Source organism: Equus asinus, chromosome 23 (genome assembly GCF_041296235.1).
Source record: "Equus asinus isolate D_3611 breed Donkey chromosome 23, EquAss-T2T_v2, whole genome shotgun sequence".
In the NCBI taxonomy this organism is placed as follows: domain Eukaryota; kingdom Metazoa; phylum Chordata; class Mammalia; order Perissodactyla; family Equidae; genus Equus; species Equus asinus.
In genome coordinates this window covers 66,705,348-66,726,352 of record NC_091812.1, presented here as the reverse complement: position 1 = coordinate 66,726,352, position 21,005 = coordinate 66,705,348, and the positions used below count along the sequence as shown (strand labels likewise).

At 44.7% G+C, this 21,005-nt stretch overlaps 1 long non-coding RNA gene across 1 annotated transcript; it reads left to right on the top strand.

The window, feature by feature from the left end:
- Positions 1-16,747: 16,747 nt before the first annotated feature.
- LOC139041724 (uncharacterized) lies at positions 16,748-19,326 on the top strand. The gene is made up of 2 exons (XR_011497480.1): positions 16,748-16,886; positions 18,915-19,326. It is a non-coding gene; the product is annotated as an uncharacterized lncRNA (long non-coding RNA).
- Positions 19,327-21,005: the final 1,679 nt, after the last annotated feature.

Sequence of the window (21,005 nt, the reverse complement as noted above, 5' to 3'; positions counted from 1 at the left end):
AAACTGAGACAACTGGAAAAAATTGTCAGAATTACCTTTTTGCAGATCTCTGGAAATTAACAAAGGCTTGCAGAAAGCTTGGGAGTGTCTAGTCAAGGAAAACGACTGTATCAGTAAGCACAGAATGCCTTGTTGTGTTTTAACTTACACACGTCCCATCCCCCACTTTCCAGCTCCATGGTAGCCTCAAAAACTAACAGCCCCAAATCACAGTGAAAAGCAGCAGCCTGGCAGCCACTAGAAGGGGCAGAACAGGGCTGGAAATTTTTCAAAGCTACCTTCCCAGAGAATTGCCTTTATTTGATCTGGCTGGTGGTTCCCTGGAAGACCCTGCTTAGAGGGCTAACTTTATCTGATCTTGGAGCTCACTCAGTGTGAAAAGCCTTTGCCTTGAGGGTGTTTGACAAGAACAATTACAAGCAATTGTTTAAATTTATAGCTAACAGTTGGGGCAACGACAAACTAGCCAAATAGTGTAAAAAGAAAAACTGGGGAATGAGATGTTCATAGGGCTTTGAAAGCTCCTAAGAATCTAAAAGGTAACTAACAGCTAAGGAAAACGAAACCTCTCCCAGGCTTTGCAGATTAATCTGTTTGGGCACTCCTTCATGGCTTAGCCAGGCCACTTACAACTCTGCCTTTGCCTTCACTTCCTGTTTGTGCTGAGTCTAGAGATCGGCCAGAGATGAAAGCTCAGGATCTTCTCAGGTCTTTTCTGAGCATGTGTCATCCCCAGGTTATATGCGTGTCTTTCTAAGTTACCCAGTACACACAGGCACTTTTGAATGCCCCAATTTCCCAAAGAAACTCTGTAGCTTTTCTTCCTAGGCTTTTAGCATGTTTGTTATTTGCCTCAATTGTAATCTTTTGCCCTAGGTTGCAGTAGGTTGTTCATCTGCCTTAGAATGTTTTTGAGGAATGCCCTCTGTGTAAGGCAGTTTTCTGGCCTGAAAGAATTCCAAATTAGGTGAAACAGACAGGCACCTTCTGTCAGTCCATCAGGTAGCCCCTGAGACAGGTCAAAGCAGACAAACACAATTATTTGCAAATAAGGTCTCTGCTCCCTCCAGAACCAGGGACCAGGGTCCCACACTGGGAATGCAGGCTGCCTTCTTCAAGACTGCTGCCAAGCTGAGCAGGGGAGTAGGTCAAGAACAAGTGAAAATGCTGCAATGCTTTCCTACCATTTTAAAGTTGACTTCTTATTCAGCATTCTCTTGGTTTTTCTAAAACTCTGTTTTCAACAATTCTGGCTCTCTTGATTCTCAGAATTTTTGCTCAGTTTTTTTAGTGTTTCTGTACAGTGATGGGGCCTTGGAACTAGCTACTCTGACATTTTTGCTGATGTTGCCCCTTTAGTATTTCTTGTAAGGCAGGTCTGTTACCAAATAATTCTTTCAGTTTTTGTTTCACTCAAAATTTATATTTTTTCCTTCATTTTTGAAGGATGGTTTGCTGGATATAGAAGACTTAGCTGGTAGGGTCTTTTCTCTCAGTACTTTGTATTTGTCTTCCCACTGCCTTCTGGCCTCCATGGCTTCTGATGATAAATCAGCTGTTCGTCTTACTGAGGAGCCCTGAGCATGAGAAGAAGTTGCATCCTGCTCCTGTTGGATGAGGTTGTCTATAAATGTCAATTGCATCCGTTGACTGATGCTGCTGTTGCGTTTAACTATGTCCTAACTGATTTTTTGCCTGCTGTATCTGTCCATTTCCAACACAAGGATGTTGAGATTGCCAAGCATGATAGTTAATTTATCTATTTCTCCTTGTAGGACCATCAGTTTTTGCCTCACATTTTGATGCTCTGTTGTTAGGCACATGCACAGTAAGAACTGTTATCTCTTCTTGGACAGTTGGTCCCGTTATCATTATGTAATGCCTCTCTTTATCACTGACCATTTGTTTTGCTGTGAAGTTGGCTCTAAAATTAATATAACTACTCCAGCTTTCTTTTGATTACTGTTAGCATGGATATCTTTCTTCATCTCTTTACTTTTAATCTATATGTCTTTATATTTAAAGTGGTTTCCTGTAGAAGATATCTAGTTGGGTCTTGTTTTTTGATCTACTGTGACAATCTCTTTCTATTAATTGATGTAGTTCTACACAATATCAGTTCAGTGTGTAAAGGCTGCTATACTGCTTTGTATATAAATGGAATCATTCTAGATTTATTCTTTTATGTCTTACTTCTTTTGTTCAGCCTTCTGTAAGATTTGTCATTGTTGCAGTAGCTCTAGCTTGTTTATTATTCTTTTGTATGACTCTACCACAGCATATTTATCCATTCTCCTATCTATGAACACTTGGGTTGTTTCTCAACTATCACGATGCTTTTATGAACAATCTTGTTCATAGGTCATGGTTCACATGTGCAAGAGCTTTTCAAAGATACGCATTCCTATAAGTGGTGACATGAATATCTCCAACATTAGCATTTAATATCAAACTATTTTCCAAAGGGACAGACTAATGTGCATGACCCCCAGTGCTGAATGAGTTCCAGGTGTGACATATCCTCAACAACACTTGTAACTCTCAAGCTTTTAAAACTTTTTGCCGATCTGAGGGTGTTGCATGGAATCTCACCATGGTTTAATATGCACTTCCTTGAATAGTAATGATTTTAAATAAATTTTCATGTATGTATTTGGCCATTTTTATTTATGAAGCACCACCTAATTTCTCTTCTCTGCCTGCCTTTTCTGATTGAAAAGACTTTTAAATATATTTTTAAATTTAGAAAAAATATACAAATATATTCTACATTTTAATCCTTTGTTGTTTATATCTGTTGCAAATGCTTTCTGACACTCTTTACTTTATCTTTTCAGTTTTTAAATGGTGCTTTTAATGTACAGAACTTTTAAATTTTAATGTGGTTAAATTATAAATCTGTTCCTTAATGGGCAGTTCTTTAATGATTGATTTAAGCAATCCTAACATAGCAGACAGTAAAAAACTATTATTCGGTATGCTCACTCTTCTAAATGTTTTAGTTTACTATGCACATGTCATGGAATTGATACCTGCATATGGGATGAGGGAAGGATTCCCATTTGTTTTCCCATATGGATACCCAGTTATCCCAGCACTATTTATTTTAAAAGAAAATTGTCCTTTCCTCCCATTGTTCTTCAGTGCCACTTCCCTGTAATATCATGTCCACATATCCATTGGTCTGTTTCTTGATAGAAACCTTTTACCTCAATCTCTCTCTTTCTTATCCCATCACCAATAGTACACTCTTAATTTTATTTATAGTAAGTGTTGATATCACACCTTAATTTCATTTTTTGTCTATGCCTTAGCTATTCATGCATTTCTATATAAATTTTAGAATCATATTTTCAAGTTCTGTAAAAAAATGTGTTGAGATTTTGTAGAGATTTCATTGAATGAATATATATGTATGTATGTGTGTTGACGTATCTTTACCACTGAGTCTTCTGATCCAGGAACACAGTATTCTCTATTTACTTAGGTTTTCTTTAATAGATCTAATTAAAGATTTATAATTTTACCTGAAAGGTTGTGCACACATTTTGTTACATTTATTCCTAGGTACTTGGAACTTTTAAAATCCCTTGTAATTAATATCTTATTTCATTTTATAAATTGCTGATACGTAGAAACACAAAGTAGATTTTAATTTGTTCATTTTGTATCCAGTAAAGTTGCTGAAATCTTATCAGGGCTAACGGTTTATCTGAAGATTATTTGGTTTCTCTACATGCATTATCATCTTATTTCTGAAAAGGATGGACTGTTGCTTCACTCTTCCAATCGCTACGCACTTGATTTATTTCTACTTACCTTATTGCTCAGGCTCGGTTCTCCAGTAAGAACGCTAAACAGCAGAAGTCATAGTGGGTTGTTTTGTTCCTGATTATCAAAAAGAAGGATTTTGACGTTGCACCAGTAAGCATGCTTTGCGGTAGCTCTTATATAGACATGTTTCTCAGTATAATAGTTACCCTTTATTCCTTATTTGCTAAGATTTTTTAGTCAACATAAATGGATATTAAATTCTAGTCAATAATTTTTCTGCATCTTTTGAGGTGCTCATATGATTTTTATCCTTTAATCTTTTCGTATGATGTATTACATTGATAGATTTTCTAATATTAAATCAATACCTTATATTCCCAGGATTAACCTATCTTGACTATGATATATTGTCTATTTTAAAAATATATTACTGGATTTGTTTTACTGACATTTGTGATTTTGCACCTATGTTCATAATTGACACTGACCTATAATTTTCTTTTCTTTTAATGTCTTTGTCAGGTTTTAGTATCAATTTATGCTAGCTTTATAAAATTTAGGGGAGTGTACACTTCTATTCTCTGGAAATTCTATAAGATTTGGAATTACTTCTTCACTAAATATTTAGTAGAACTCAGTAATGAAGCCTGGAGTTTTCTTTTGGAGACAACTTTAAAGTTAGGTTTACTGAAGTATAATTTATGTGCAGTAAAATTCACTCATAAGTGTGCAGTTCAGTGGGTTTTGACAAATGTATACAGTTGTATACCACCAGAAGACATAGACTATTTTGGGGCCGGCCCCATGGCCGAGTGGTTAAGTTCGTGCGCTCCGCTGCATGCGGCCCAGTGTTTCGTCGGTTTGAATCCTGGGTGTGGACACGGCACCGCTTGTCAAGCCACGCTGAGGTGGCGTCCCACATGCCACAACTAGAGGGACCCACAACTAAGAATATACAACTATGTACTGGGGGGCTTTGGGGAGAAAAAGGAAAAAAATAAAATCTTTAAAAAAAAAAGATATAGACTATTTCCATCAACCCCAAAATTCCCTCATCCCATTTGTGTTCAGTCCCCTCTCCTTACCCCCAGACCCAGGACACCACTGGTTTGGTTTCTATTGTTATAGTTTTGCATTTTCAAAATGTGCTATAAGTGGAATCACACAGTCTGTAGCCTTTGTGACCGGCTTCTTTCACAGCCTAAGACTTTTGTGATTCATCCATACTTTTGTGTGTATCAGGATTTTGTTCCTTTTTATTGCTGAATAATATTCCACTGTGTAGATGAACCACAATTTACTTTTCCCCTCACCAGTTCATGAACATTTTGGCCATTCCTGGTTTCTGTGAACATTCATGCACAAGCCTTTGCACAGATATGGTGACCATCCTGTGTTCCTTTGGACATCAAGACTGCCACCCACACACCAAGACTTATTACTCACATAATGAGGCTTTCTGGAGAGCAGGGTGGCTGCCAAGCAGGCCCCCAAAAGGGCTTGAAAGATCAAGGAAAGGAGACTGGCTTAGGTTTTTTCTGGTGGTGGGGCTGGGGCGGGGGCTTGTGTGGTTTGACCCTCCCATCATCAGCTGGGGAGGGCCCACCTGGGCTGAGGGCTTGTCTGCTTGCCCAGACGTGGGGCAGAAGGGGAAGAGAGAGGCGTTAGGCTTAGGAGCTGTCAGAAAACATCCAAAAAATGGAGTTAGACTTTCTTACAGTAGACATATTTTTTTTACTCTTGGGTAAATATGTGGAAATGGGCTTGCTGGTTCATATGGTAAGTACATATTTAACTTTATAAGAAACTGTCAGACTATTTTGCAAAGTGAATGCACCATTTTGCATTCCCACCAGCAACATATGAGAGTTCCTGTGGTTCCACATCCTCACCAGCACTCACTATTTTTGGCTTTTTCCTTGAAAATGTTACCTATACTAGTAGCTGCGATTTTAATTTGCATTCCCCAGTGACATGGTCGTGAACATTTTTCACGGGCTTATTTGCCATCTATCTATCTTCTCTGTCAATTTTTGGGGTAACTCTCAACTCTGTTCAATTCTATTTTTTTTATTAATTCAATTCTATTTTTAATGACTACAGGACTATTCAGTTTTCCTATTCCTTCTGGTAGGTAATCCTTTTCTAGGAATTTATCCATGTCATCCAAATTAAGAATTTATTGGTATATAATTATTTATAATATCCTCTGCTATTCTTCTTAGTAATGTCCTCTTTCACATTCCCACTGTTGACTTTTGTGCTCTCTCTTTTTTTATTTTAAGGTATGCTTTTTTTGGTGAGGAAGATTGGCCCTGAGCTAACATCTGTTGCCAATCTTCCTCCTTTTTTTTTTCCTCCCCAAAGCCCCAGTGCATAGTTGTGTATTGTACTTGTTAAGTCTTTCTATTTCTTCTATGTGGGACGCCACCTCAGCATGGCTCAGTGAGCAGTGTATAGGTCTGTGCCCAGGATCCGAACCAGCGAACTGGAGGCCGCCAAAGCAGAGCATGTGACCCTAACCACTAAGCAACCGGGCTGGCTCCTCTCTCTCTTTTTTTATGTTCTTTCGTCTTGCTAGGGAGTTGTCAATTTTATTAGTATTGTCAAGAGCCAAATTTTAATCTTTTTTGTTCCTCATTTTTTTTCTATTTTATGAACTTATTTTTATTATTTCATTTCAATTTTAAGTTTATTTTCCTGTTCTTTTTTCCAACATTTTGAAATAGATGGAAGCTCAATAATTTTCAGCCTTTTTCCCCCAAGTATAGGCACTCAAGGCTATGAAGTATCATCTAACACTGGTTTAGCTGCATTCTGCAGATTTTGATTCATAATATTTCTTCATCATTTGGTTCAAAAATTATCAAATTTCTTTTTCAATGTATTCTTTGATGTGGTTATTTTGTAGTATACTTTTTAATTCTAAAACATGGGGATTTATGATTATATTTTTGTCATTTATTTCTAAAATAATTTCATTGTGGTGAGAGAACATACTTTGCATTAACATACTTTGAACGTAATTTAATTCTTTAAAGTTTATGGAGACTTGACTTATTTTCCAATATATGTCATTGTTTGTAAATGTGCTCTGTGTACTTGCAGGGAAAGCGTGTTCTGTAGCTGCAGGTGTGATGTCCACGTTGGGAAGGAAACCTTGTGTACCTTCTTCAATTAGCTGTAACTCCTGCTTCCTTCTCCCTCTTGGTCAGTGACCTCTCTGAAATTAATTTCCCCTCTAATACTTGGATGAAATACATACAACACCATGTCATTTTACGAAGTGTAAATGACAGCCATCCTCCAACTTAAGGTATCCTCTGAAAGCCGAGAACCTTCTCTCCTGCCCCGCAGGGCTGACTGCTGAAAATCTGGCCCAGGATCTGATTATGAAGGTGGCAGAGCCACAAAGGAGCCTAAGTGCACAGCCTCGGCAGTCGCCCAGACACAGAAAGAGGAACACCCCGAGATTTGGGATTGGGATATTTGAGTGGACACTCTGAGAATCTTGACACCCACCCCGCCCCCAGATTTCCCTGAGCCCTTCCTGATGGCAAAAACAGCCCCTTCCACATTACCAGGGGGACTCAGCGTCACCTGACGTGGATGCCTTGAGTGATGATGTTCTTCTCAGGACCTGCCCCTTACTCCTCATGGCCTCTAGGCTGATAGCAAGAGTCAGGTATCAGCAGAGCCTGGACAGAGAAATACAACCCTGCTTTGGGAAGAAATGCTTACATAGCAAAAGAATTAGAGGACCTGCCTAATAATAGGACCTGGGGAGTGTGTGTAAAGGAGATCTTGGTGTTAAATGAAGGAAAGTAGAAGTTAAGACTGGAGAGGAGATCGTTTATTGGCACGAGGCACTCATGTTTGATTCAGGAACATCTCTTGGGTAAACCTGAAGCCATCCCAGCAAACTAAGGTCTAGCAGCGTTGGAGTGGCAGTAAGGTGGTTTGACCTGCTGGTGGTTGACACAATTCCCTGGGGGTGATAGAAATGGAGAGGCACTGAGGGTGCTGGTTGACTTGCGTAAACAGAACCAGTGGACTAGATGTCTTCCACCTCAATGGAAAATTAAGACCCCATAGGCAGCTTCCAGCTCCAAATTTACAGCCCAGAGCACGTTGACTGAAAGGAAGGTCAGTTCCCCTCAAGTTCCTGTAACTCTACCACCAATATACGCAGTCGACATTCCTCCAGCGCCTTCTCAGAGGAACCCATGGCCATTTGCCAGGGGAACCAGCACTGGGGAGGCTGAGGTTCCTTCTCAGGCGGAGGACAAGCTGCTGTGCCTCGGAGATCTCACCACTAGAACAGAAACAACAAAAGAGCCCTTGGGGGCCTCTGTGGGATTTTTATTTGGAGGAAACAAGTACCAAACTTAGGAATCCTCTGGTTCATTTACTGGGTAACCCCAGAGGCTGCCAAATTCTCCGGGTCCCAGAGTAACAGATCCCGGCTGCGGCACAGGCTGCCCTCCTCCTCGGTTGTATAACCCGGCAGGTCGCATGGTGCTACAGATATCTCTGATAGGTAAGGATGCTGTTTGGAATCTGGAAAGCTCCAGTGGAGCAGACCCACAGCAGACGAGTGTGTCTGGAGTAAATCTGTGCCTCTACAGAAGAGAACCAGTCGTCTCAAGAGCAGCTCCTGTGCCCCGGTGGCGAGAAGTCTCCCCACCACAGAACACAAAGTGGCGACTGATCTGTTTCCCATCCTGGGCTGGACGCGCTCTGATCCAGTGAATCATGAGATCTGGTGCGCACAGCAGTGATCTGTTGTGTAGTGGTCCACTTGGGACTGGGCTTAAGTGGGACCTAAGGACCAAGTAAATGACGGGAACAGGCGACCCAGACCCCACATCACCTACCTCTGCTGCGTCTCCCTCACCCAGCACCCATGCCTCATGGGCGGGGAGCTTCCTACAAGTAACCAGCACAGGAGGAAAGGACTCGGGTGCGAATCACAGCTAGGTTGCCTCATTATGTGGGCGTTCGCTGGAAATGGCCTGCTGCACACTGCCGCCTCATTACAGCACTGTCTGGGGATGTCACTGAAAGACAGTATGAAAGGAAGGCTTTCAAATGGCCCACCTGAGAGTGGCCCAGTTAGTTATCCATCCAACGGGAGAAGAACTCCTTGGAGGTACAGCTGTACACTGCCTTGGTGGTGGCAAATGGCTTGGCTGGTCAGGCCCGGAAGGACCAGACCGGGAGGTATGAGGAAGAGGCATGGGTGGGCAGACAGCACGCAGGTCCTCGTATCTCACCTGAGAGCCCACCAGAGACCATGCACCACAGGAGGCTCTCAGTAACTGGGGGCAGCATGACGTCCTTGGGCTGCCAGGCACTCTTCTCGCCAACCCGGTCCTTGTGCGAAGGCTCATGAACAGAGTGTCAGGGATCACGGCTCTGTATGGGCCCAATGACAAGGGCTCCCCCATGAAGACTGGCACAGTTGCTGCCCTCACTGAAGGGCTGTCCAGTTGGCAGCAGACTGATGCAGAGCTGTTGGCTTGGCACCATGGATCACGGGCAGTATTTCATCCTTGTGACCCCTGCCCTCGGTTCTGTTAGCACCAGCACCCAAAAATCTACAGAATGCCTCACCCGTGACATCGCCCACAATACTGCCTCAAAACAGAGAACCATTTTACACCAAAGGAGGTGTGACAGTGAGCTCACGAGGACGGAGCGCATTGATCTTGTCAGTCCCCATCATCCAGAAGTCACCGGCCTGATGCAGTGGTGGGATGGCCTACGGCCGGCTCAGCTAAGGTGCCGGCTGAGGGGACAATACTGAGTGAGCTTTGCCTACCATCTTCCGACCCAGGACGTGGTGTACACTCTGAACCAAGGACCCAGGACTGATGGTGCCACTCTAGCTAGAACACACAAGTCTGATGACCGACAGGTGTGGGAGCGGCCCCTTGTAATATTACGCCCAGCGGCCCACTTGGGTAGTTTTTGTGTCCCAGTCGTGCAGCCGTGGGCTCTGGATGACAGGTCCTGTTCCTGGAGGTAGGAGTGGAGACAGTTCTGTCAGGCTCACAGCAGGGGGAGCTGTGACTACCACCGGCGACTCTTTGTTGCTTGTCAGTGGCCCAACAGGCAGAGAAAGGAGTGACCCTGCAGACTGAGGTTATAACCGACACACCTCAGGGACCAGGACTCCTCGCACCTAACGGGAGGAGATAGGTGTGTCTGGACCCAGGGCAGGTAGCCGGGGTGTCTCTAAACTTCTGTCTCCAGCAGTGACTTTCAGTGAACAAGGAAAACTACCACAACTGTGGGCGGCCACCCTGGCGGTGAAGGCTTGGGTCACCTCCCACGCACGTTAACAGCCCAGACCGCCCAAGGGGGGCCGGCGGGGGCTCTGTCTCGTTTCACTACCACTCTTGCCAGAGGCTTCCGAGGAGGATGTGGTCACCAACCCAGGGACTCTGAGAGCCTTGTCGAGCGTGAGGATGGCTTCATTCTCAATGGAAGGAGGCTAGGGGACAGGACACCTCGTAATGTAGCAGGAGAGTTGGGAGGACATGAGGGGGTGGGACACCAAACTTGACACCTTCTCAAATTCCCTCCACCACTTTCTTCTCTCTCGTGGCTGGCACCCCATCTGCACCAGGCTGCGCCCACTTTTCAAGCTGATTGAGGCACACCCTGCGGGCCATAATCGGGCTTTGTGTCACTCCCCTGGGAGCTAGATGATGTCAGTTGGAGGGGCCTGGGAGTCGATCCCACACTGAGCAAGGCCTCCAAGAACTACTCTCAGAGTAAAGGAGCTCTGGATCTAAACCAGGCCTCCTGCCATGCAGGGGTAACAGAGATGGCAGCCTCGGTGTGGACCAGACCAGGACATGAGGCAGGGGCATGTGGGGAGCTGAGAAATGGTTACCCCGAACCTGCACTAGAGGGGTTCACACTTCGGGAACACACCCTGGTTTGGCCAAAGACCTTCAGACTGTGAACGGGGTGGAGGCAGCTGCCATCGTTAGGGTCTTGTTTCCCCAGAATGCCCACAAACATTGGCATTGTTGAGCTTTCTATTATTTCCCCCCTTTTTTGGCCAGCCTAATAGTCTAAAGTGACATGTCATTATCATTTTGCTGTAATTACTAATGATTTTGAGCATTTTATCCTATATTTTAGGGTTTAGTTTGGTTTCTTCTTCTGTAAATTACATTTCTTGTTAGCTCATCTTTGGGGTTGCTGTCAATGGCAAGTCTTTGGTTATGGGGTCACTTGTACAAAAGATTTATATTTTCATATAGACTACTTTGTTATGGGTTTTGCTTTTGTATTATTTAATCCTGCTTTAAAGGCCTCCCCTTTTAAAACTTTCTTCCTATAATTTAAACTTTTTTTGTTTAGAAGCTTCACACATGAGAAATGTATTTTTGTGCATGGTATGAGGACAGAACCTGATTTTATTCTGTTTGGATAGCTAGTCCTTCCAAGATCATTTACTCTGAAGCATTATCTTTCCACTCTGCCTTGAAATGTCACCTATATCGTTTATCAAATTTCCAGAGACACGCGGGTCTGTTTCTCCATCCTCCGTGCTGCGTGTCTGTTCGTGCACTGACAGCACTTTGTCTCGGTGACTGAGCTTCAGTTTCATCTTCATAACTCGCAGGCAGGTCTCGCCCGTCCTCCACGCTCGTCTCCACAAGACTGTCTTCGCTACCCCTGTGCTTTTATAGCTCCGTGTGCATCTTATAATCACTTTTTACCTTCTATTTTTAAAACTGTAGCAATTTTATTGGTTTTCCTTTCAGTTTATGGCCTCTTTAAAACAGTAATTCTTCCATCCATGAACGTGGAATATCTCCTTATTCTTTATTCCTTTAAAAAAGCTTTGTGTTTTTTCTCCACAAAGGTTTTTTTTTAAAAAAGATTATTCCAAGATATCATAGTTTCTGGTGTTACTATGAAGGGGATGCTTTTCCTATCATATTTTCTAATTGTGGGTACGTTGTTTTCAATATGTAGATAACCTGTACACCAATCGTGCAGAATTTCACTTACTAATTCTAATGATTTTCTTAGGTTTCTAAAGGAGAGGGTACTGTTTAGAAATTATGGTAAGTACACCTCTTTCTTTCTCACCTTTTTAGAATTCAATTTTATTTGTAAACTGCATTAATTTATCAGCACTGCCAGGGCGTTACTTGATTACGGTGGTGACAGATGTCGCCCTTACCTTGTTCGCAGTGTCAGTGGAAATGTTTTTCTGACGACTCATCATTAAGCACGTCTGCTGAGTCTTTTAGATTCCCTTTCTCCAATTAAGAAAATTATCTCCTATTCCTCTTTTGAGAGTTCATAATTTCTACTTAGATTTTCTATTTAACCCATCAATTATTCAAAAGTGCCAAGAGAGAGAGAATGTGTATTTGGGGGAGGGGGTTGCTTTCTTTTAAAAAAAGGAATCACTGAATCACGGTTAGCTCTGCCACTGCTCTTCCTCTCCCTCTGTCCTTCCCCGTCCGCCAGGCCCCAGCACTTCTCAAGGCCCTCCCCAGCTGTCTGGTCTAGTTTTCCAGTTCAGGCCCTGGCACTTGGACTGGACATCTCTGAGCCCACAAATCCCTGGTGGTCTCCCTGGCTCATGCAGCACTGGGGCACCGGCAGAGGCACCCACTCGCAGAGGCCAGTGACACGCAGGCACACGGCAGCACGCTGCTTCTGTTGTACCTTCTCCAGGTAACGGATGCTGTCCCCATGCTGTCAGCCTCTCCTCCGTGCCTGACCTGCAGACTCTCGTCCTCGCTGTCTTTGAAGCTCTGTCTTCAGGCCACCAAATGTCTCATGAGTGTTGCCACCAGGATGTTCCTAAGGCCCCAAACCCCCTCAAAACTGAACCCTGCCCTCTCCAGCCAAGTAACTGACCCCTTCCAGCCCATGCAGCCTGGAAAGAGCAGAGGTGCTGGGGAGAGGATCTGGGGACAGGGACCAGCACCACTGCTGACTTAGCCAGTGGCCCTGAGAAGGCTGTCACTGCTGTGAACAGCCTCGACGACTCAACATCCCCCTCCTCGTGGGCTTCGGGCTTGGTCCTGCACGAGAAGCCACCCTCCCACTGCATCCCACAAGGCTGGGGCACAGAGCCACCCCCTTATGCGCAGAAACCAGGCCCTGGGGAAGGGGTCACAGCTGCTACTGACCTTTGGGCCCAGGTCTGAATTCTGGGTCCACATGAGCACCCACTGGCAGTCAGGAGAGCAGAGGAGGCCTGCGGGGCTAGCAGAGAACAAGCTCGCTCTGGAGCGCAGCTGCAGCTGGGGCACGGCCAGCGCATGGAGCACCCCTTGGGCACAGGCAGCCTGCAGAGGGGGTGTGGAGAGCAGCGTCTGCCTGGGTCCACACCTGGCACAGGGTCAGCTCCTCTGCAGTCAGAGTGATAGCGGCCCTGATATTGGTTTCCATATATTAAACCCAGCACATATGGCATTAAAACCAAAGCACTCATTCCTTCTTACTCCCTGGCTTCCTGGCTCCAGGATCCACTATCCTCCATGGAGACAGCTGGCCAAGGACAACCACCTGGATTCGTTATCTCCTCCTTCCACCAAGGAGCTACAGCCTGGTGGGAAAGCCCCAACCAGCAAGGCCATATGTTGCCCCTCCCCTACCTAAAACCCCAGATAAAAACCCTTCCTTTTAGCTTTTGGGGATTTTGGGATTTCAGCATTAGCTGCCCTTTCTCCTTGCTCAGTGCTGTGCAATAATAAAGTCCTACTTTCTTCCACTACACCTGGTGTCAGAGATTGGCTTGCTGCGCAGCAGGTGAGCGAACTCACTTCAGGTTCAGTATCAGGAGTGAGCGTATTCCAACATCGTGCACGTTCTCAGAGCCCCTCGCCCTCCTCAGGGTGCTGGCGCAGAATCTGCAACTACCTTTTCTGAGCTCAACCCAAAACACGCCTCGGAAACCTTTCTGTGTAGGAGGACGTTCTTCCACGACTGTCTGCTTCCTCTTGTTCTGACAGACATTTAGGTTGGTTACAAACTTTGTTACTATGAACAATGGTGCTGCAATGAACACTCCTGCACAAATGCCAGTCTTTCCCCCTGAGAGAGTCTTGGAACTGGAATTATGAGGTCAAAGAGTATCTTATTTAAAACTTTAACAGGAAAAAAACCCAAGCTTTTTATAAAAGCTTTAATCTACATTCTTATTGACCATGTATAAAAATATCTGTTTCTCCTCAGCCAACTTGTCATAGTACCAGTCCTGAAAAATGTTTGCTCACCTGGTAGGTGAAAAATCTCATTCTAGTGTCGCTTTCTTGATTATTAGTTTGGTTTCCCGCCCTTACATATTATTGGTCATTTGTACTTTTTTCTATGAATTGATTATTTGTATCTATATCTATTTTTAAACTACATTTTTATGCTTCATATAACTTGATATCAATGCTTTGTTTTAATAAGATACAGTATTCTCTCATAATTTTCCATGTGTGTTAATCTTATAATCTATGGTTCATATATTTTTCATTTCTTAGGTAAATCAAATCTGTGTGATTTTTCTTCATTCTGGGTTTACCTGAAATGTCTTTATTTCACCTTCATTCTTGAAGGATATTTTTTCTGTTATAGACTCTTGTTATTTCTCTCAAGATGTCGTCCTGGCGTCTTCCAGTGTCCAGTGCTGCTGTTACGAAGCTGGACTCTGAGGCAGTTTTCTTTCCTGTGGCTGCTGCTGAATAGATGTTTCCTAGTATCCAGCATCTCAGTTCACTCTGATGGGTCCATATTTCAGGCTTATTTTTATTGGCTCTGCTTGGGGTTTGTAGGCCTCATTGCTTCCAGGGATTAATGTCCTTGCTCTATTTAGGAAACGTATCTGCCATTCCCATTTCAGATGTGGCTTCTGCCCCTCTCACTCCCTCACCTACTCCCAGGATATCAAATAAACACACACTGGCGGTTTTCAGGGATCCTTTATGACCTTCTTCTCAGTGTGCTCTGTGGACTGGCAGCATCAATATTCCCAAGAAGCTTGTTAAAAAGTTGGCATCTCAGGTACCCCCGGGGACCCAGTGGATCAGAATCTGCATTTAAACCAGATCCACAGGTGATTTCTGTGCCATTAACGTCTGGAGGCATGGGCCACGTCTCTCAGCAGATCTCTGAGCCACCACTCCTGACACCCCCTCGTCATTCCAGGTCATCTGTCTCCCAGTCCACCAATTCTCCTCTGTAGCCATAGCTTTTTAACTGATGGAGAGAACACGGGGAAAACTGCACAGAACACAGACGGAGAGCACCCTGCGTTATCACATGGCGCGCCTTTGCCACCTTCTCCGAGAAGGGGAGCACTGCCAGCGGACCCTGGGCTCCCGGCCTCCCTGACCTTTGTGTCACTCAGCTCTCCAGCCCACTGGTGAGTCCACCCACTGAGTTCTGAACCGTTGTTATTCAGTTTTTCTACTCTAGGATTTCTACTTGGTTCTTTTCTGACACATCACTTTGTATAGCTTTAAGCTCTCTGCTAAAATTTCTCACAGAACACAGCCGCCGCAGGTGTCCCCACGCCTGTGTGTGATGAGCGTGCTCTCCGGAGCCCCGTGGCTCTCCTGACGTCCTCTCCTATTTATCCTGCTGGTTCTGGTTCGGCCGGTCTTACCTCCCCATGTGCCTAGTCAGCTTTCAGTGTGTGCGGAAACAGAGAGAACGGGAGGCGTGGCTGACGTCATCCTTCTCCAGACAGGGTTTTCACCAGGTGGCGGAGCTGTGCAGCAGCAGAGCCAGGATGGTCCCCTTCCAGCCCGCCCTTACTCTTAGGCTGCAACACCGATGGCCCACCCAGGGCAGAGGGTTCACAGGGCTCCGATCCTCGGTGGCCCTGCACTCAGCTTTTGTCCCGGTGGCTGGGAGACGGCTGGTACCTGCAGAGGCTCCTGAGAGCCGGTCACTCACCAGCAGGAAGGGGCCTCCAGCGCAGACGAGCACGTAGGCAGGCAGAAGGAGGCCCACTCCCACCCGTTCCCCGCCTTCCACGCTTTGATCAGGCCCTGCTCGTCCACGGTGACAACCAGCTGCAGCCGAGGGTAGCTCACCAAATTCACCAGAGCAGCAGGCTGTCGAGGGCCCGACCGGATCTCCGTGCCCTGGGCAGCAACAAAATTCAAGAGCCACTTATAGAGGGCCCAGAGATTTCATAAATGTGTCCTCATTTGCTCAGCCATCGCCCAGTGCACACTGGGGTCATGCAGGTGAAAAGGGCGCGACCCCACCCTCACAGGATCCACAGTACGGGAGGGAACCCATACAGGAGTGAGATTTCACGGCAGAGGAGACTGTCCTGGAGGAGCGGTGGCTGAGCGTTGTGGGTACAGAGACTTCCTGGGAGCTGGCGCCATCACCGAGAGGCCGCAGGTGGGGTCCAGCGCACACTGGCATGGTGTCTGAAGCTCTTCCAGCAGCCATCTCCAGCTCACTGGAGGCAGGCTGGGCAGGGGAGCGGGATCCACATGGACACCACGCCCGGACCTGGCCTCGCCCAGCTGCACACAGGGAACCTGCCTGCGGAGCGCCCCACTCTGTCCTCGGGGAGCAGCTCTGGAGATCAGCTCGTTCGGGCTTACGCACGGGAACGGCTCCTGCTGCATTTCCGCGGCTGTCCCACTCAGGACCTCCTCCTCTGCAGCGTGCGCAACAGTGGCACCTCGGGCCAGCCCTGGCCATGGCCCAGTCTTGTCCCCTGGCCCGGAGGAAAACAGGTGACCCGAGCTGGGTCGATTCCAGGCTCTCTCCCAGGATTCTGAAAACTGGACAGAGCGGTAAGGAGCCCGGGCACTGTGGGCCCCGGCACAGGAAGGCAGGGCATCAGAGGCACAGTCCACCAACTGCTCCTCCCAAGTTCCCCAGAGCTGCCACACCAGGTCTTGTCCCAATCTGGGGCTGTGATGACCCTTTTCCTACCACGTGTCATCACTTTACCATGAGCTCTCTTCTCCCAATCACGACAGCTCAGTTTTCTCTCATCCGTCTCTTTCTTCCCCTCAGATCAACAAATCAAGAGTTGACTTCTGCCGCTGACACAGCTACCGTGAGCATCTCGGAAGGAACTCAGCACTAGGGACTGGCTGACGGTGAGCAAGTCTCGGAGGATGCAGAACGTCCCCGGGGCTGGTGGCTGGAGTGGGTGAAGCAGTGGTGAGACCCCTCCTATCTCAGAATGGAAGGCAGTGGCCAGCAGAAGGGAGTAGATCCACGCTGACTGGTAGCCACCCAGTGTCCCCAACTCCACACCAGCCACGGAGATGAGGGAGGTGGGGCTGGGGACAGCCAGAGGCTTCCACTGGCACCAGATACTTTGATGGTAGAAAAAGACAAACTCAGACCCTGGAATTCTCCAGGGGACAGAGATAAAATGTAGCACGGAAAATCAGTATAACCAGTCAAAAATGTGAAGGAGAATATTGTGAGTACATAGAAAACTAAGAGAAATTCTAAAAAAGAATAATTATTAATTTAGGAAAAGAAAAATGTTCGTCTACCTGATGGCTCAGCTGTAAATACATTTACATAATTATAATAACATAGACAATACATATAGTCATGTGGGGACAGGAAGGTCACCCTGTGTGGAAGTGGGAGGAGGAAAGAGAAAAATCACCTTGCACAGAACTCACCAGATGCCAACGTTAGTTGCCACGTACCCCTGATTAGGGCAACGTCACTGTCTCTGGGGTTGGGGAAACGGGGACAGGCACAGTTGGTTTTTCTAACAAGCTTTCAGAGCTTTGACCCTTAAGCTGCGTATAACTGCAACGTTAGTGACATCTCGATTTCTGTCGCTAATCTGTGAAGTGACAGCCAAATGTTGCCATGCTTTTAGTTATTTCTTTCAAAAGAACTGTCATGAACTTTTACAAATCAATATTTTAAAAATGTATTTCTGAATATAGATCCAAAGAAAGTTAAATAAATGACTGGCAAACTGAGCCCAGTAGTATGTAAAGACCCATCCACAGTGAGGGTGAGAAAGGACCACCATAGCCAGGAGGGAGAGGAGAGAGCCGTGGCCAACAGGAGGCTGAGGGAAGGCAACAGGTTTGAAAATTTAGAAAGAATAATTTTCTAGTAAAACATAAGTGATTCAGCTTGGCTGCAGAACAGGTAAAAGCCTGGACAGAGGGGAGTTACGGAGGAGACAGAAAAGGCTGGTAAAACCAGCACGACAGAGAGAGGCCAGACGCTTCACACGCAATTCCTCCAGCCTTTGAGAAACCAGTAATTCCTGTAACATTCCTTTTATTATTTTTATTATAGAAAATGTTAGAAAGCTCTCTGATGCATTCTGTGAAAGTAGCAACAAAACAAAATGTAGACAAATACGACATGAATAGAGATGAAAAATGTTTAAGTAGTATTATTCAGAGCCCCAGCAATATATTGAAAGAGTTATCTACAGTCATGTGTCGCCCAACAACAGGGACACGTGCTGAGAAATGCGTCATTAAGCAGTTTTGTTCTTGTGCAGACACCATAGAGTGCGCTTACACAAACCTGGATGGTGAAGCCTCCTGCACACCTAGTCCGCATGGTCCCAATCTACGGGACCATCATTGTATGTGCAGTCTGATCTTGACCGGAACGTTGTTTCGCAGTTCGTGACTGTACTGTGATCTATCAGGGTTGAATCCAGAAATGCTAGGCTAGTTCAAATAATTTATTATATTTTCTAATTAAAACTGAGGAGCCACAGGAAATAACAAATGTCCAAAAAGCACTGGTACCTATTGTCAAATTTTAACAGCCATTTCTGATTCTTAAAAAATCTCTAAGTAACACAGGACACTTAGATAATAGAAAGTATGTACCAGGCACTGAAGCAAATATAAAATTCAAAAGAGATCTTCACAGCAAAGGAAACAGTGAACAGAATGAACAAGCAATGTATGGAATGCGAGAAAATATCTGCAAACCATGTATCAGATAAGGGGTTAATTTCTTTATATAGCAGGATTCTTCCAATTCAGTAGCAAAAAACTAACAACCTGATTAAAAAATGGGCTAAGACCCAGCTATCCCACTACTGGGTGTCTACCCAAACAACTTGAAATCAACAAGTAACCCAACCCAAAGTAACATCTGCACCCCTATGTTCATCACAGCACTATTCACAATAGCCAAGACATGCAAACAATCCAAGTGCCCATCGTCTGATGACTGGATAAAGAAGATGTGGTGTATATATATGATGGAATACTACTCAGCCAGCAAAAAGACAAATTCATCCCATTTGCAACAACATGGAAGGACCTAGAGGCTATTATGCTAAGCAAAGTAAGCCAGACTGAGAAAGACAAACACCAGATGATTTCACTCATATGTGAAATATGAACAAACCCACGGACAAAGAGAACAGTTCAGTGGTTACTGGGGAAGAGGGGTGGGGGGTGGGCACATAGGGTGAAGGGGAGCACTTACATGGTGACAGACAAGAAATAATGTACAACTGAAATCTCACATTGATGTAAACTATTAAGAACTCAAAACAAAAAAAAAAAGGGCTAAGGACTTAAATAGGCATTTCTCCAAAGAAGACATGCAAATAGTCAACAGTGCTCAACATCACTAATCATCAGGAAAATGCAAATCAAAACCACAATGAGATTACCACTCAGACTTGTTAAAATGGCTATTATCAAAAAGACGAGAGGTAAGTTTTGGTGAGGACGTGCCGTCAGTGGGTATCAAATTCCAATTAGGCAGGATGAGGAGTTCTAGAGATCTGCTGTACAACACTGTGCCTGTGGTTACTGTACACTTAAAAATCTGTTAAGAAGGTAGATATTGCATGTTAAGTGTTCTTACCACAATAAAATAAAAATCAAAAGAGAAGAGCTAAAGGCATACCTAGAAAAGAGTCAGGAACAAGACAGAAATGCCACCACTATTAATCGAAATCCTAGCTAAGGAGTAAGGAATGAAAATAATAAATGCAAACATCAGAAAATATATGATGAAATTATTATTTTCAGGTGATATTATTATAAATATAGAACACCTAAAAATACTATTATGAGACTTTACTGAACTGGATGATACAAGATACAAATACAAAACATCGTGGTTTTCCTTCATACACACAATATCAAGATAGAAATGGAAAAATATCCCATTCTTATTACTATCATATCATTAGCAACTTACTAGCTATTATTAACAACAAAATATAAAAAGCTAGGAATAAGTGTAACAAAAGGAGTAAAGACTATTCAAAACCTTTACTAATCAACCGAAGAGCTGAATAAACACAAAAGCCCATGTTTCTCAATGGGAAGATTTAACGCATTGTGTAGGGGCACTAGCCTGCGTGCTCTTTAAGAGCCATCCGTCCTTGATGTGCCTTGTCTGGGCTGTTCGCCAGCACTCACGATGATAACAGTCCTGGGCTTGGCCAACCCAGCTGTTTCTCATGGGAGAGTTAGCACAAAGATCCCATGGTTTGAGGGAACACAGATGCCCTGGGGTCGGGGGTGGGGGCTCTGGTCCTTGAATGCAGGTCACACAGGGACGATCCCCCTTGGCAAGCAGGCAACCTTTGTTCCTCTGCCTACCTAAGCCAGCTTCTCCCGGGGGGCGGTAGTCGATGCACATTTCTGTCCAGCGGCCGCCACTGGACCTTCCCTGTAAGTAACTCCATATGTCTCATTCACTGTCTCTGAGTCTTTTTTTTGGTCTCTCAGCAACCTGTCCTGCACTGTCTACCCACCTGGGCATGCAGCCAAACACACTGTAAAATGTCACCCCTTTCCAAAATGATTTATAAATGTAATGCATTTCAATCAGAATGCAAATTTCATTTGTTTTAGACCTCATAAAAATGGTTCCAAAGTTCATATGGGAGAGTGACTACAAGGAAAATTTTGAAATCACCAGCGTAAAGAGGACCTACCCTATCAGATATTGAGAACTTTTATAAAGCTGAATTACAAGCTATTCAAATAACATGATAGCAGCACAACCACCAGGCAGATAAATAAAACAGAGGAGAGTTCAAACACAGGCCCAAATATAAAGGGGAATTTGATATGCAAAATAGGGGGCACTGTAAGTTGGTGCAGAAGAGGGGGTTTATTCAATAAACAATGTTGAGACAGCTATCTAGTTGGAAGAAACTAAAGGCAAATCCTACTTCCAATCATATACAAAATAATTCTTGATGAATTAGAGATAAATGTAAAAAAAATACGTATACA